We start from the raw sequence: 15,687 nt of genomic DNA on the forward strand, positions 1-15,687 counted from the left end.
TTCTGCAAATGCACACTCTGAGAGGCATCAGCAATGTCATCCATGGGGGAGACCCAGATTGAGTTCCAGGCCCCTGACTTTGGACTGGCCCAACTCTCACTGTTGAATGAACCAGCTGATGGAAGATGTCTCTGTTTATCTCTCTGCCCTTCAAATAAAATGAAAATGAACAAATAAAAATTTAAAAACACAGAAACTTGGGGCCACGCTATGGCATAGTAGGTTAAGCATCCACCTGCAGTGCCGGCATTCTCATATGAGCACCAGTTTGAGTCCTGGCTGCTCCACTTCCAATCCGGCTTCCTGCCAATGGCCTGGGAAAGCAGTAGAAGATGGTCCAAGTGCTTGGGCTCCTGCACCCACATGGGAGATCAGGAAGAAGCTCCTGGCTCCTGGCTTTGGATTGGCTCACCTCTAGCCATTGTGGCCATATGGGGAGTGAACCAGTGGATGGAAGACCTCTGTCTCTGTCTCTCCCTCTCTCTGTCTGTAACTCTATCTCTCAAGCAAATAAATAAATCTTAAAAAAAAAAAATACAGAAACAGAACCCAAGTATCTGTTATTATCTTTGACACTTTGTTGGCCACTGGACCCTGTTGTGAAGAGTCTGTTGTGAAGTCACAGTCATATTTCTGTTGGTGCTATCTTCACATCAAAGATTCACCTGAGCTGGAGGCGAGAATATCTTTCGCACTCAGGTATTAGGTGTGGCTGACTGTTGACTTGGGACTTAACTGGGGTTGTTGGCAGGAATGCCTGTTGCTGTTGTTTGGATGTGATTTGTGTCCCCCTTGAGAGTTTGTGCATCGAAATCTCAATCCTCTGTGTGGGGAATATGGGAATGTGGGATCTTTAAGAGATGGAGTTTAGTTCAAGGTAATTAGGTCATTGGGTGTGCGGCCCTGGGAAGAAATCTATACTGCTCTCTCAAAGTGAGTTAGTTATTCTCTTGAAAGCAACTTGTTTTAAAAGACCATGCTTGCCACCCCCCCCCACCCCCCCGCACACTGGCTTCCTGTTTGGTCATGTCAATTCTTCTCCCACCATCATGTCATCCACAATGGGACACAGCAGGAGGGGCTTTTCCCAGAGCTGAGCAGATATCAGTGCCACGCTTTTGAACCTCCAAAACTATGAGCTAAGTTGTAAAACTCTTTTCTTTATGAGTACTCAGATTCAGGTATTTTCTTATAACAATGGAAACCGTACCAACATACCTACACTTCTTTATGTGATTCAGGGTTCTTATTGCATGGTGCTAGGTTCTCAGAGGGACATCTGATGGCTGAGTGTTGCATGAGACCTATGCAGAAGCTTCAAGCGTTCTTATAATCTAGCCAGCCTCAGATGTCACTTGGACCAGATTACACTGGCCAAGCAAGTTGCTAAGATACCAATTCAAAGGGAAGGGAATTAGACTTCTCCAGGTGAGAGAGTAGCAAGGTCACATTGTAGAAGAACATTTACTGTGGAAAATATTATAGTGGCTGTCTTTGGAAAATACAGTTTGCCATCACTACTATGAGGCTGGTTCTCCAGGATTCTCTAAATCATGGGTCTGAAACTTTTTTCTGTCAAGGGCCAGAAAGTGAATATTATAGACTTGTAGGCCATACAAGTATGGCCTCTTTTGTAATTACTCAACTCTGCCATTGTGCTGCAAAAAAGCCATACGCAAATGCATGTGGCTATGTTCCAATAAAACTATTTATGGAAACACAAATTTGAATTTCAAATCATTTTTACATATCAAAATATTTTAGTTTTTTAATTTTCTTTTTTCCAATCATTTAAAATGTAAACAAAACAAAACAAACAAAAAACAGCTTAGTTCAAGGGCCATACAAGAGCAGGTAGTAGCCAGGATTTGGCCCATGGGCCTTTGTTTGCTGGTCCATGCTTTAACATTTTATTTAAATTTCACTTCAGGTACTCAAAAACTGAAAAAAGAATAATAGGTACATTCACATATGAAAACTCATTCTGATATATTGGGAACTACTGATAGATTAACTTATGTTTTTAATGTTTATTAAATATCAATATTTGATCATATATATCTTTATTACTAGACTCTTACATAATAGTTTATAAGACAAAAAATGTTCTGCTTAAAATGAATAAAATACAAAAAATAAAGTAAACCAAACCCTAGGACACTAGGAGATTTCAGTTCTAATCCGCTCTCAGAATAACACTAGGTAACAAAAGTAAGACGACATGTGGGGGCCTGTTTGATTCAATGCCATAGATATTTGTTGAATGAAGAGGAATAGCATGTGTTAAGCTAGAGAAAGAGAGCAAAAAGCTTTCAAGAAATTTAAAGTTCAGTTGTGCATGGGGACATTGCAGTGAGAGAAGGAGAACAGAAAAAGTAGTGATATTAAAGCTATGTTTCTTGTTCCTTTAAGGAATTGTGTAATATGCCAACTGTGGCAATGGAAACCTGTTTTTTTTCTTTAAATAACTATTATTGATGAGTAATTTACATATAGCAAAATATATGCACTTTCAATGTACAGTTTGATGAATTGTGACAAATGTATACATACAAGTGACCATCATCATAATTGTAATCAAGATACGGGACATTTTTGTCACTCTAAAAAGAGCCCTTGTGTTTCTCTGTAGTCATTCCCCACATCTAGAATTTTGTATAAATGGGATCCTACAGTATATATGTCTTTGTGTTAGGCTTGTTTTGCTCAGCATAATGTTTTCAGTTATGTCATTGTTATTGGTAGTTCCGTTCCTTTATTTGCTGGATAGCAGAAATAACTGAATTGTCTCATCCACCCATCTGTTGAAGCTGAGTTGATTCCTGTTTTGAGTTCTTAGGAATAAAGCTGCATGTATAATCACTCATGTATAAATCTTCACATGGACATATGTTTTCATTTCTCTTGGGTAAATATCTAGGAATGCTATTGATGAGAAACTGCCAAATTGTTTTCCAAAGTGGTTATATTATACATTCCCACCAGCAATGTATATGGGAGTTCAATTGCTTCATATTCTCGCCAACTTTGGTATTGTCAGTATTTTTAATTTTTCCTAATTTAGTTGGTGTTTAGTTCTATATTATGATTTTAATTTTATTTAACTCATTCTTAAACAAGTTGAACATCTTTTAATGTGCTTATTTTCCATTTGTATGTCATCCTTGAGGAAGTGTTTATTCAAATACTTTGGTTTAAAGAATTAGGTTGTGTTTTTATTGAATTTTGAGATTTTTAAAGATTTATTTATTTTCTTGAAAGTCAGAGTTAGAGAGGCAGAGACAAAGAGAGAGGTCTTCCATCTGCAGGTTCACTCCCCAGATGGCTGCCACGGCTGGAGCTGAGCCGATCTGAAGCCAGGAACCAGGAGCCTCTTCCGGGTCTCCCAAGCAGGTGCAGGGATCCAAGGACTTGGGTCATGTTCACTGCTTTCCCAGGCCATAGCAGAGAGCCTGATGGGAGGTGGAGCAGCCGGGATTCAAACCCATATGGGATGCTGGCACTGCAGGTGGTGACTTTACCTGCTATGCTACAGTGCCAGCCTCTCCATGTGTTTTGATACAAGTCTGTTGTCAGATGTATGTGTTGACAATATTTTCTTACAGTCTTCAGCTTTCCTTATTATTTTATAAATGATAATAAATTTTTTAAAGATTTTATTTATTTATTTGAGAGGTAGAGTTATAGACAGTGAGAGGGAGAGACAGAGAGAAAGGTCTTCCATCTGCTGGTTCACTCCCCAAATGGCTGCAATGGCCAGAGCTGTGCTGATCTGAAGCCAGGAGTCAGAAGCTTCTTCTGGGTCTCCCGCGTGGGTGCAGGGGCCCAAGCACTTGGGCCATTTTCTACTACTTTCCCAGGCCATGGCAGAGAGATGGATTGGAAGAGGAGCAGCCAGGACTAGAACTGGTACCATATGGAAAGCTGGTGCCGCAGGCGGAGGATTAACCTACTGTGCCACAGCGCTGGCCATGATAATAAGTTTTTAATTTTAATGAAGTACAATTTGCAAATCTTTATGTTGTGATGATTTTCCTCTGCATTTTCTTGCAGATGTTTTGCATGTTTTGCATTCATGCGTACTGTGGTTGATCTGTTGTAAATTGTGCATACTGTGAAGAATTAACGGCTGTTCATCAGATGATTATTAGATTGTTCTAGCATTATTTCTTGAAAAGACCATTTCCTCATTGCATTGGCAACTTTATCAAAACTCAGTTGGTCTCATACTTCTAGTCTTTCTGTCTTATCTCAAAGCTCTTTATGTTTATCCTTATGCCAATACCATAATCTTGATTGCTACTGCTTTATGATCACGTTTGATATCAAGTAGTGTAAACATGACAAATCTGTCCTTTTTCAGAGTTCTTTTGGTTATGCTTGATCCTTTCATAGCTCTATACATTTGAAAGTTTGCCAGTTTCTATGAAGAGGGCCACTGGAATTTTAATTGAGCATTTATTTAATCTGTGGAACAATTTGAGAGAGTTGCCACTTTGACAATATTGCTTATTCCAGTTCATGAACATGGCATATTTTGCTTTCATTAATGTCTTTAATTTCTCACAATAATGGTGAAACCAGTAATGAAAGAAGAGCAAAGCCAGGGTGATATATTCTAACAAATACATAGGAATGTTTTGTGCCTAGAACACTTAAAATTAAATTCATATAAATGCTACCTTAATGGCCCTTAAAACATTTGTTCTCCCAAAAATATGGAATACATATCTTTCCCTTGTTTATTGTACCTTCAAATACTACTTTATAATATATACTTCCCATCAGTGCCTAAATATTCACATTTCTTTAATTAGAACAGGATTCTCCTTATTAAACTGGTTCTGTTGTCCTGTTGAGTTACTACTTTTTTGAGTCTGATATGTTTGTGGATCTTTGTGGTTTCAAGAGATTTGAAACCAAACCTGTCTTTCAAAATAGATTCAGCCTGACTTTTTGTCACTTTTAAAAATTCAGTTGGTACTCTGTTAGTTACCATGGAGCAGGAAGAACATATGGTATTTGTCTTTTTGGGACTGGCTTCTTTCTTTCTTTTTCTTTATTTATTTGACAGGTAGAGTTATAGACAGTGAGACAGAGAGAAAGGTCTTCCTTCTGTTGGTTCACTCTCCAAATGGCTGAGATGGCCGGTGCTGTGCTAATCCGAAGCCAGGAGCTTCTTCCTGGTTTCCCATGCAGCTGCAGGGGCCCAAGCACTTGGGCCATCCTCCACTGCCCTCCAGGGCCACAGCAGAGAGCTGGACTGGAAGAGGAGCAACCAGGACTAGAACCCGGCACCCATATGGGATGCCAGCACCACAGAAGGAGGATTATCCAAGTGAGCCATGGCTCCGGCTGGGACTGGCTTATTTCACCAAGTGTAATGCTTTCCAATTGCATCCATTGTGTTTCAAAAGAGGTACTGAAAAAAAAAAATTTTTTTTACCACTTTTGAACTCTTTACTTAGTGTAGGGTTAATCTTTTAAGTATAAAGCAAACAAAATCGATCTTAGTAGAAATTAAGAGTGGGAATAGGAGAGGGAGGAGGAAGAAGGGTAGGAACATGGGTAAGCGGATGGCAGGGTAGAAAGTAGCACTATGTTCCTAAATCTATATATGCGAGATATGTGAACTTTATACCTTAAATAAAATCAACTTAAAAAAATTCAGTTGGGGACTTGCTTTGTGGTGCAGTGGATTAAGCTGCTGGTGGATTAAGCTGTCATCTGCAATGCAGGTATCCCATATGGTTGCCAGTTTGAGCCCTAGCTACTCCTTTTTTTTTTTTTTTTTTTTTTTTTAAGGTTTATTTGAAAGGCAGAGTTACAGAGATGCAGAGGCAGAGGCAGAGAGAGAGAGAGAGGTCTTCCATCTGCTGATTCACCCCCCAAATGGCTGCAACGGCTGATGTTGGGTCAATCTGAGGATCTCCCACAAGGGTGCAGGGATTTAGGCCATCTTCTACTGCTTTCTCAGGCCATAGCAGAGAGCTGAATCAGAAGTGGAACAGCTGGGACTTGAACCAGCGTCCATATGGGATTGCAGCCGATGGCTTTACCCACTCCACCACAGCTAATCCACTTCTAATCCAGCTCTCTCCTAGTGTACCTGGGAAACTAGCAGAAGATGGCTTAATTCCTTGGTCCCCCTGTCACCCATGTGGGAGACCCAAATGGAACTCCAGGTTCCTGGCTTCGGACTGACCCAGCTCTAGCTGTTGTGGTTGTTTGGGGAGTGACACAGCAGATGGAAGATTTCTCTCTCTCTCTTTTCTTCTCTGTAACTCTTTCAAATAAATAAATAAATTACTTAAAAAATTCAGATGAACTTGAATTTATATTTTAAAAAATATTTTCTCATTATTTGACATTACAGTAATTTTCAAAGACCTGAAGCTTGATCCTGATTTGATAGAGATTGAATTGACCTGAAACAGTGTATTACGTAGATACATTTTAAATATGAATCTATATACCTATTGTCTAATGCCTACAGCAACTGACATGAAAATAATCTACACTTGTTTTACTTATAAAACAATGTCTTGCAATAACCTTTAGTTAACTAATGTAGAATTTCTTTAAAAATTTAATTTGAGTGGTAGATAGAGAGGGTGGGAGGTGAGAGGGGGAGAGAGAGAGAGAGAGAGAGAGAGAGAGCAAGAGAGAACTTTGTCCTGTCTGCTGGTTACCTCCCCAAATGCCTGAAACAGTCAGGGCTGGACTAAGCAGAGCTGGGAGCCCAGTTTACATATCCTACATGGGTGGCAGCACCCCAGCTGCTTGAACCATCACCACTGCCTGTTCAGTCTGCATTAGCAGGAAGCTGGAATTGGTAACCCTGTCTGGGAATTGAACCCAGGCACACTGAAGTGGGATACAGCTTTAACCGGTATTTTAATCACTAGGCCAAGTGCCTGCCACTAATGTAGATTTTGAAAGCTGCAGGATGAATATGCTTAATGGATTATGAGTTAATCTGTGCTTTCTTTCTTACCCTTTTTCTGCATTAGTCCCAGGCAGTCTTACTTTGTCAGTTATTTTTAGTGTGTGTGCATAGCACAATGCTTAAGAACCTGGACTCTGCGTCAAGCAGAAAATGGGGCCTGGTTTCACTAGTTGCCTCAGGCATCGTATCTCCTAGCTTTAGATCTACAAAATGGGGTACTAATTAACCTTATGGGATTGTTGTAATACTTCAGTGAAATAGCTTTGCAGACTGGCAAACTCTAATGGCACAAGCGAAGCAGTCAGTTGTTTAATTTCTCTTAGTGTTCCATACCAGGAACCCATTTCACAGAATTATCAACACATTGATTGTGTTTGAAAATTTGGCATAAAATAGAGTATAGAGATAGAAATGGCAGCCTCAAATATAAACAAGTAGAAAAGAATAAGAAAAATTGATTTAAATGGAAAAACCTTGTTTGGTTCCTGCCATCTGGCAGCTAACACTTTAAGGAGACACAATGAGTGAAATTCTAATTCATGCACATTAATATTGAGCTGAATAATGTTTGTATTCTTACACATTTAGAATATGATCAGTCCTCTGTGGGGAGCAAACCGGACTGGACTAAGTTACTGGAATTAAGACTTATTCTATGCATCTGCTCTCCCACAATATGGCGCTGGGAGAGAAGTAAACAGCTTTTACACAGCTGCCTCCAGTTCAACCAATAAACTGTAGGACTTGCTCCTGATTGGAGAGCAGCGTACTCGGCGTGTGGGCAGCTGAGTTGGGATTGGCGGAAGAGGACTATAAAGGAGGAGAGAGACGGCATGCACCAGGAACATCTATGGGGAACATCTAAGGGAACCCGTGCAGCCCCCGAGAAGAGCAAGCCGGCGGTGTGCCGCTCCCCTGCGGAAGTGGGGAATGCGGCCAGGGGGAACTGCCCTTCCACGGAGGTGGAAGGGATAGTAGCCAACCCGGGAAGAAACAGCAGCAAACCCGGGGAGGGCCGAGCAGACGAAAGAACAGCGCAGGGCTTAGTGTCGTTCCTCCACGAAGACGGGGAGCGACAGTCCTCTAATTTCTCTTTATAGCCATAGTCTTCTCTCCTTAGTCGGTATTCTGAGTTTCCATAATAGTCACTTTAACTTGTCTCCCTTGCTTCTCTTCCTCCATATGTGGGTCCATTCTAAGGTGAGTTCTCTGTCTCTCTATCACTCTCGCTCTCTCTGCTCTCCCTTCCTACTTCTTTCCATTTTATTTCCTTTTTTCTCTCTATCCCTTTCTTCTTTCTCCCTCCCTTCCTCCCTCCCTCGCATCCTTCCTTTCTCCCTCCGCCCCCCATTCTACAGGTGGATTTTCTTTTTCTTTCTCTCCTTCCCCTCTCCCCTAATCCCTCCCTTTCTCTTTTTCCTTCTGTTCCTATATAACTAACATTATGATTTTATGGGCTATGACAGTTGTACACATTCCTGGCAGTATTAACAAAGTGATATATAGGACATTTCTATTACTTCAGAAAGTTCCTGTGTGCCCCTACTAGTCAGTGTCCTTCCCCACCAGGTAACCATTTTCTGATTTTTATAATTTAACATTAGTTCTGCCTTTGACTTCATGTAATAGGTGGAATTACACAGTTTGTATTCTTTGGTGTCATCTAGCTTGCTGCTCGTGTTCCTCCACGTCCAGCACCTGTTCAGAACACTCTCGGTGACTCTTCCTTGCTTTCTGAACTAAATATAAACTCCTCTTGGGTGTTCAAAGCTGCCATATGGTCCTAACTTTCCTCTCCCAGCTTAACTCCCACTACTACTGGATATACACTGAGGCCAAACAAAGCTTATTTGCTTTTTTCCTGAGTGTTTTTCTCATGCAAGGCCTTCTATTTGTATCTGGGCCTATTTCCAGAGATTCGGCTCTTAGCCACTTTGTCACTCTTTGATGCTCATCTCAGGTGCCAGTTATGTATGAACCTTCCTAGTTCACTAGTGCAACTCTCAACCTGTTTTTTTTTTTTTTTTTTATTAAACTTTGTCCCATGATCCTCATTAGAAACACCTCTTTTACACACAGAACCATGATTTTTCAGCTCCTTCTCCAACATCTATGCCACTTTATATGCCCTCCCCACCCCTCTTCCATCACTGTCCTCTATCACAAAGCATCCATCATTTTTAATGACCTGTTATTCTTTCCAGAATCCACGCTCTATCCAGTAGATTTTTTTACTCTAGAGTCAGACTTTCTGGGTTGGAATTTTTCTTCTACTAGCTGCATGACCTTAAGGTAGATTAATTTCTCAGTTTTTTCTTTTGTAAAAAAATGAGGATACAGATAGCACTGTGTCATGGGGCTGTTGTGAGTTTTAATTGTCTTAAAATATATATTAACTAATTCAGTTTCAATTTGTATTGCCATTTTTATTTTTATGTGTTGCCTATATTTAATCAGGTATTATTATTAGTCATTTATGTTACTGTTTTTTCATTTCTATGAATAGTTTTCTTTAGTTTTAAAATTTACCAGTTTTTAACATTTTTATGTTATTGATTTATGTTTCTGATTGCATCATTTTTCCATAGGGCTGGAATTTACATATCTTAGGGCCTACCAAGCTAATTATTTTTTTTAAGATTTATTTTATTTATTTGAAAGAGTTAAAGAGAGAGGTAGAGACAGAGAGAGAGGTCTTTCATCTGCTGGGTCACTTCCCAGTTAGCCACAAAGGCCAGAGCAGAGCCCATCATCCGAAGTCAGGACCAGGAGCTTGTTTGGGGTGTCCCACGTGGGTGCAGGGGCCCAAGGGCTTGGGCCATCTTCTACTGCTCTTCCAGGCCATAGCAGAGAATTGAATCCGAAGAGGAGCAGTTGGGACTAGAAATGATGCCGGGACTTCAGGCCAGGGCTTTAACATGTTGTGCCACAGCCCTAGCCCCTACCAAACTAATTATTTTTATTTTTTTTTATTTATTTGAGAGGTAGAGTTACATACAGTGAGAGGGAAAGACAGAGAGAAAGGTCTTCCTTCTGTTGGTTCACTCCCCAAATAAATGCAATGGCCAGAGCTGCGCCAATCCGAAGCCAGGAGTCAGAAGCTTCTTCCGGGTCTCCCACATGGGTTCAGGGGCCCAAGGACTTGGACCGTCTTCTACTGCTTTCCCTGGCCACAGCAGAGAGCTGGATTGGAAGCAGGGTAGTGGAACTAGAACCAGTGCCCATATGGGATGCCAGCGCCGCAGGTGGAGGATTAACCTACTGCACCACGGTGCCGGCCCCCAAACTAATTATTAAAAGTAGTTTGTTCTTGTAGTGGTCTGCTGTCTGTGAAGTATTGGGAAGTGGTACTGAGTTATTTTGAAGGCCAAACATCAGTACTTCTGGGTGTTCTGTTTACCTCACCTAATGATTAATTAAACTTAATCTCTTCTTAGAGTGGTGGTCTTACTGAACACAATAGTGTCAATGTCCTTCTCGTTATTCAGGAAGATGTCTGCTATGTGAGTGGGCTTGGGACCTTTGCAATAGTTAAGGAGACTCTTCCTAAATACAAATAACCACTTACTACCTTATCTGGTTTATATGTTTGTTAGATTTTCTTAAGTAATACATGCTTATAATTATTTTTAAAAAATCTACAATACCTGAATATGGATGTTGTAGCATATTTTTTTGCTTGGTTTAATTCCAATTCAGATGGATTAAGTGGCATTTTCTCCTGTGACAGTACTGATCAATTATTCTGAATTTTTTTTAAAGATTTATTTATTTGAAAGAGTTATGCAGAGAGAAGGAGAGGCAGAGAGAGAGAGAGAGATAGAGAAAGAGAGAGAGAGAGAATCTTTTATCTGCTGGTTCACTCCCCAGATGGCTGCAGCAGCCGGAGCTGCACGGATCCAAAGCCAGGATCCAGGAGCTTCTTCTGGGTCTCCCACGTGGGTGCAGGGACCCAAGGACTTGGGCCATCCTTGACTTCTTTCCCAGACCATAGCAGACAGCTGGACTGGAAGTGGAGCATCCAGGACTCGAACTGGCGCCCATATGGGATGCTGGCATTGCAAGTGATGGCCTTACCCGCTACACCACAGCACCGGCCCCTATTCTGAAATTTTAATCGGAATAGTTAGTAATATGTAAGGATAGAACTAAAACTCCTGGTATATGTACTTTTTTGGTTAATTTCTTTTGAGAGATGCATCAGAGATTTATTTGCCAAATAAGAGAGCACAGTGAGCAGAATTGCCTTGCCACTATTTGTGCATATCATGAAAACCTTTGCAGCCATGCTATACATGCCTCATTTTACTTCAGGCTCTCACTAAGCAGAGGCATGCGGAATTTACATTTGAGTTTGTCATTGTGTTTGTTTTTTAAGATTTATTTTATATATTTGAAAGACAGAGTTACAGAGAGAGGTAGATAACAAAGAGAGAAAGAGAGAGAGAGCTGTCTTCCATCCACTGGTTCACTCCCCAAGTGGACACAATGGCCGGAGCTGAGCCCATCTGAAGCCAGGAGTCAGGATCCTCCTCTGGGTCTCGCATGCGGGTGCAGGGGCCCAAGGACTTGGGCCATCCTCTACTGCTTTCCCAGGCTGTCATGATGAAGCTGAGTCAGAAATGGAGCACTGGGACTCCAACTGGCACCCACATGGGATGCTGGCATTGCAGGCCGGGGCTTTAACTCACTGAGCCCCTGCCCCAGCCCTGTTGTTTTTTAACGATATAAAATAGTCAGTCCTTGGAGTCCTTGGGTCTTCACTTGCTGGGGAATCATCAGCTGTACACCTGATTATTGTATGTTTGTTTTTCATGTTAGATTGACCTTTTCCGGTTTCCCTTGTTGAGGAAGTTGGAGTCTTCATAACACCAGCTGTGTGTGGTATCAGTTTGGAACAATAATTCAGGGATGCAGAATATGTCTCACGTTTGTTTCCTGAAATTGTGCATTGATATCTTTTGTCAGTACACTTCCAAATGAATGAGAGCAACATTTTCTATTTTCAGTCATTTCAAAGGATGGGGAGCAGACTTGCATCTGCAAATTCAAACTTTACTTGATACAGCTAATTTGCTTAAAATAAAATATACACACAAGAAATGTTAACTGAATCAATTTCATAGTTGTCAGATCCTTTCTCATAGTAACTTGATTATTTGAGGTTTTTTTTTTAGATTTTTTTTTATATATTCTTTTTAAAAGATTATTTATTTATTTATTTGAAAGGCAGAGTTACAGAGAGGCAGAGAGAGAAAGAGAGGTCTTCCATCCGCTGATTTACTCCCCTAATGGCCGTAACGGCCAGAGCTGGGCTGATCCGAAGCTAGGAGCCTGGAGTTTCTTCCAGGTCTCCCATGTGGGTCAAGTGGCCCAAGCACGTTGGACCATCTTCTATTGCTTTCCCAGGCCATAGCAGAGAGCTGGATCAGAAGTGGAGCAGCCGGGACTCAAACTGGCACCCATATGGGATGCCGGCACTGCAGGCGGCAGCTTTCACCGGCTGTGCCGCAGCGCTGGCCCTGAGTTTTCCAATTTCTCCATTCTATCTACTGCTAATTGCATCAGGACTTTTTTCTCACATGAAGCTTTTCGGGATTTTTCTCTGATTATTTTTTTTTTTTGAAAAGTAGAATGAGAGAGAAAGAGACGGAGAGATAAAGATATCTTCCATCTGCTGGTTCATTCAACAAATGGTGTCAGTGGCTGGGGCTGGGCCAGGCTGAAGCCAGGAGCTTGGAATTCCACCTGGGTCTTCCACAGGGGTGGCAAAGCAGCAGGCATCTTCTGCTTTTTGAGACACATTATTTGGAGAGCTGGATTGAAAGTGGAACATTTGGGACTTAAACTGATATGAGATGCACGTGTTGCAAACAGTGGCTTAACCTGCTGTGCACAACACCTGCCCCTCTACCTGACGTTTTAAAACAGATTTTATTTATTTGAAAGGCAGGAATACAGAAAGGGAGGCACAGACACAGAGACAGAGAACTGAAATCCCCCGGTTTAATCCCCAAATGCCTGCAATAGCCAGGGCTGGACCAGGCCTAAGCCAGGAGTCTGGAATTTATCCTGGGTCTTTCATGTGGGTTGCAAGGACTCAAGTCCTTGAGCCATTATCTACTCTCTAATTTGTACCTTAAAAAAATTAATGTTTGGGGTGGGCATTTGGTATAGCTGTTAAGATGCCTCTTGGGGCACTCACATAGTAGGAGTGCCTGAGTTCAAGTCCTGGCTCTACTCCTGACTCCAGCTTTCTGCTTAATATGCTCCAGATAAACAGCAGGTGATGGCTCAAGTAGTTGGGTTGACTTGGGTTGAGTTCTTGGCTCCTGGCTTTGGCCTGGCACACCCCAAGCTGTTGCAGGCATTTGGAAGGTGAACCAGCAGGTCAAAGATCTCTCTCTCTCTCTCTCTCTTTCTCTCATACACACACACACACACACACACACATACTCACACCCTTTAAAATAAAATAAATGAACATTTATCCCAGTCGTTAAGTCACTAAGACTGTATCAGAGTAGCTGGGTCTGACACCAAGCGCCAGCTTCCTGCTAATGCAGGCTGGGGGAGGCAGCAGTGATGGCTGAAGTAACTGGGTTTCTGCCAGCCATGTGGGTGACCTAGGTTGAGTTCCCACTCCTGATTTCAATAGAGCCCAGTTCTGGCTGTTGAGAGGCTTCAGGGAGTGAACCAGTTCAATCTGTGTCTCAAATAAGTTTAAAAAATTAAGGGCTAGTCCTTTTTCTTTTCTTTTTGAGTAAATTCTTTGGGGAATAGCAGTCATCAAATAATTCCTTAATACAGGGTCTAATAATCAATGAAAGGTTGGGAATTCTTGAGAAGAGAGAAGTGTATAGCTTCATGCCTATTTCATAACTCTTTCTGGATTCTTCCTAGGGTGTTAGCACTCTAAACCTGAGATACTAGATGTTCTTTTTCTGTCCTAGAGTATATTTACGGATGTCTCAGGCTGACAAGTAAAATAGTTACTTGCTGCTTAATAAATCTCCCTGGGAATTGTTTGTTACTGTTTGGGAAGCTCCTTCTGCATGTTAAGATTTGACTGTCCTGTGTTTTATTAAAAGAACCCCTTATTCTTGAAGCAGTAACATTTCATTTCGACTTTCATGCAGTTGAACCATCACCCTAACACTGACCTGCTCTACAGACAATAAAGTCACCATATATCCATGACCACATTTTAGTCCAAATGATACAGAATATGTTGTCACTTGTATTGTTTGGGGTCACAGAAACATATCTGGGATAAGTGATAGCATGACTTTTATCATGAGTCAGTGGAATTGGTTAATCTGGACAGGAAATTATTGGGTATTTTACTCACTTAGCTAACTGGACTTTTGTTTGCTTTTGAGAATTGATAGTAGAAATAATGCCGAGTACCAGCTGCTAGGTTCTGTACTGTTTTGTATCCAGCCAGTGTTTTGCACAGTGAGACGTGATCATTTAAGCCTCCTTCTCAGAAAACCTTGTTGAACAAAGAAAGCAGGGGCAGGCACATTAAGTTAGGTGGCAATTATCTTTCTCTGGGACAACCATATTTAATATTCAGACACTTTTGGATTTGGCTGCCGATGTTGCATTTTGAAATAACAGTTGCATACCAATAATAATAGACCCTGCATTTGATGGAAAAGTCCCAATTTCTTGAACCTCCCAATCCAAATTCAGTTTCAAATAATTTCCTTAGGAGTAGGAGTAGGCATGATTACAGTGTCAGACTTTTTTGGGTTGTTGTTATCACTTCCACCTAATGGCCTGTTTTGTACTCTTACAAAATCCAGCAGGGCACTTGTCAGTTTCCTCTTTCTAACTGAATTTAAAACTGTTGGTTAGACCCAGTGTTCTGGCTGTAGGGAGGCTGGCAGTGTGAGTGGAGCGAGTGGCTGTGCTCTGAACAGCGGCCATGGAAGTCGCAAGGGCAGCCAGAGCTATTGGCTGTGCCATGTTTCCTGAGGCAGCCTTCCCCATAAACGTAGGTATTTTAATGCTGGTGATTAGGAGAATCTGGCATTTGGGAGTAAGGTCCTGAGATCTAATCTTTTGTTTGAAAACGTGCAACATTACGTTTTTATGTCATGCCCTTAATACACAGTCCTACCACAAAAGCTTCCCAAAGAAGAGCCAATTTCAAACTGGAGAGGAAAGGATTTTATGATGCCATTTAACTGAGAAGGCACTTAAATGTAATAGATTAGGACAAGGAACAAAACAGATGAGGCAGTAGCAAAAGATTGACCCCAAAATGTTGACCTTAGCTTCTAAACATTACCTTCAATAACCTGAATTTTGAGTAGTCATTCTGTTTCAGAATTGGTACAATGAAGAACTGTGATCTCTTCAAATTTGCCTATTGGGGATGGTGGAATATGATTTTATTCAATTACCATGAAACTGTTTAAATAATCCGTTATATGTTCTGCATACTGTGTTACTTTAAAGATATTTTCTATTGTCCTTATATTCCCCAAGAACCTTTATTGCTGGTCTGTGCTTCTGTATGTGTGAGTGAGGGATCAAAAGACAAGTAGCATCATCTTGAATTTGTGGATAGGTTTGAATCTTATGATTGAACCATGGTTTAACTCATCACTTCCCAACATTTAAGCTGTCTACTCAATGACAAATGGATTCTTTGAGAAGTAAATGCTGCAGGAGGCTTCTGGGGGAGATTAGTGTTGGTCTATGTAGGAACAAGAGCTATGTTAGAA

The 15,687-nt window shown here is 41.1% G+C and overlaps 1 protein-coding gene across 31 annotated transcripts in view; it reads left to right on the forward strand.

The window, feature by feature from the left end:
* Positions 1–15,687, forward strand: part of ST7 (suppression of tumorigenicity 7) — a 295,626-nt gene that overhangs the window by 74,464 nt on the left and 205,475 nt on the right.

This window comes from Oryctolagus cuniculus, chromosome 3 (genome assembly GCF_964237555.1).
Source record: "Oryctolagus cuniculus chromosome 3, mOryCun1.1, whole genome shotgun sequence".
Taxonomy (NCBI): domain Eukaryota; kingdom Metazoa; phylum Chordata; class Mammalia; order Lagomorpha; family Leporidae; genus Oryctolagus; species Oryctolagus cuniculus.